The sequence below is a fragment of the Pteropus alecto genome, unplaced genomic scaffold (assembly GCF_000325575.1).
Source record: "Pteropus alecto unplaced genomic scaffold, ASM32557v1 scaffold146, whole genome shotgun sequence".
Taxonomy (NCBI): Eukaryota; Metazoa; Chordata; class Mammalia; order Chiroptera; family Pteropodidae; genus Pteropus; species Pteropus alecto.
Window position 1 is genome coordinate 24,799,390 of NW_006442107.1, and position 2,307 is coordinate 24,801,696.

Below are 2,307 nucleotides of genomic sequence, written 5' to 3' on the forward strand. Positions count from 1 at the left end.
GGCCGCTCGCTCCGGGGTGGGCGCCCGAGGGCCGGGGCCGCCTCTTCCCCCGTGGGCAGCGGTGGTACCTCCCGGCGTCCGGTGAGCGCCCCGGCCCAGGGGCCCCCTTCCCTCTGCCCCCACGCACGCCGCCGCGCTCCGCCCAGCCACAGAGTCCCCGCCGGGCGAGAGCGGCTCCACATCCGGGTACTGACGCACCCAGGGTCCGAGCAGCACCTTCTCTGAGTGACTAGGAGAGGGGTCCTCAGCAACAGTAGGGTGGGAAGGGTATTGGAGAATCGCGCGACCCAAGAAAGAAAGGAAAGAAAAATTGATCCCTAAGCGTCTCTCTGGGGCCCACGGCGAGTGCGCATGCGCTTGGCCCATGAAAGGGGAGTAGATGCCCAGCTTGTCTGGGGCGACGGAGGGGCGGCTCCCTGGAGTTGCCTCCCGGTGGTGCGGCACGCCCCATTGGCTGTGAGGAAAGGGGCGGGGCAAGGAACTTTTGTCGGGCCGGCCTGGCGCTGGGGCTGGAGGAAGTGAGACTAGGGATGCGATCCCGGCTGCTGAAACTAGGTGGCTACGATGAGATCAGTCTTTTATTAAGTCCTAGTGTCTCTGCTGTACTAAGTGTGACATTCATGTTGGGAATTTCGTATCTTTTAGTCTTTTTTAACAAGGCGGGGGGGGTAGGACAGATTATAGCATAGATTAAAGGCAACTTGTATTTGTGTGGGTAAATTGAAAACATTTTAAACGAGATTGAATGATTTAAGCAAAATGGTAATGAATGATGTGTCTTGCCTCTATGCAGAGTGAGAATGGTAAGCAGACTCCAAACAGCGCAAATTTCTGAGAGTTTACAAGCACCTTGCCCAGAGATAATTCTCTTTAATAATTCAGCCCCAATCGCAAAATACAATTTGAAAGGAAAATAAGAAGACTCTAAGAGTGGTTTCTGGCTGCTGTTACTTAAATGACATTATGATGTGTGAGATTTAAAATCATTGTTACACGGCCCAACACGGATGCATTGTAAGCATACTGTTGCTTCTCCCGGAAAGTCAAGGGAGCAGGAAATACTCCAGAAGAATTGAATAATCAAGCGGAAAGAAAAGGGGTGTAAAATGTAACCAATGAACTATGTAGTGAAATAAAATGTTCTCAATTTTTCATATTAATAAAACAGGAAAATACCAATATGGAGCAACATAGAGGCTACATAGAGCTCATTTTAGAAACTAAACAGCTAAAATATTTGCTCAAAATAGGCCAAAGTTCTAGTCTGTTTAAAACATTTTCATCCTGGAAATTTTTAGTGTGCTATTGCCAAAACTGTTCAACTGCAACTATTCATTTAAGAACACTGTTAAGTATTCCTGCTCTTCTCTTTGTTCTCTCTCTGGGATCTTTTCTGGTTTCCTTCTTTCCTTGTTAACTAGTTAAATTGATCATATGAATTAATAAATTGATCTAAAAATTTTAGAAAAAATACAGCTGCTGCAGAAATCATACTTGTCATTCACTTTGTAAAGTAAATTCAGTCTGGTAAAGACTAACTGGGATGTCAGACTATTAATATGCAACCTTGCATTCTACATCAAATACAGTATATTAATAATGTTTTTTGCATGTTCAACTGTGTTTTATCTCACCCTAGAATTTTATACTTAAGATATTGTGTAATATTTAGATAGGCTTTTATTCTTAATATCAGAAATTAGTTATAATAACTTTAAGTTTTATTTACCCTTAAAATGGGAAAGGATCTTAAGAAGTGATCTAGCCTAGAGGTTTTCTTTACTTCCCCCCACTCCCAACCCCCTTTCTAACCCTGTAGGTATGATCTATAAAAGGAACTAGGTACTTTACATAAAGCAGTATAGAAAGACTGGAGCCTACTTGTGTCTTCTCTTCCCCTTACCTTCACAGGGGCTCTACAGAAACTCATTAAAATCTCTGGAGTACACTGAGCCCAAATATGAAAACTTCAAAATAGCCCAATCCTCATATGATAAGAAGAAAACTGAGGCCAGAACTGATTAACTTGTCCAGGGTTAGAGAGAAAGAGATAGATTTAAAACTATAACTCATCTAATACTGGATGTATTTCTCTATAGTAAACTCTCTTATCCATCTACCCTCTTATTAACTACATTGTGAATTTATAACACTATTATGTTGCTAATGCTATTTCAAGGGCCTTAATGTAGTTCTCCAATGGTCTAAATGTTTTTGATCATACAACCTTTCAGTACAAAATTTTTGAATATGTACTTCCAATACATATACTTATGTATGTATAAATTATATATGTACTACCATGTT

General features: G+C 42.0%; 1 protein-coding gene across 1 annotated transcript in view; it reads right to left on the reverse strand.

The window, feature by feature from the left end:
* MIB1 (mindbomb E3 ubiquitin protein ligase 1) overlaps positions 1-359 on the reverse strand; it is a 110,431-nt gene extending 110,072 nt beyond the window's left edge. The window contains exon 1 of the mRNA XM_025038583.1: positions 199-359. The gene's annotated coding sequence lies outside the window, so the exon portion shown is untranslated. The remainder of the gene's footprint in view (positions 1-198) is intronic.
* Positions 360-2,307: the final 1,948 nt, after the last annotated feature.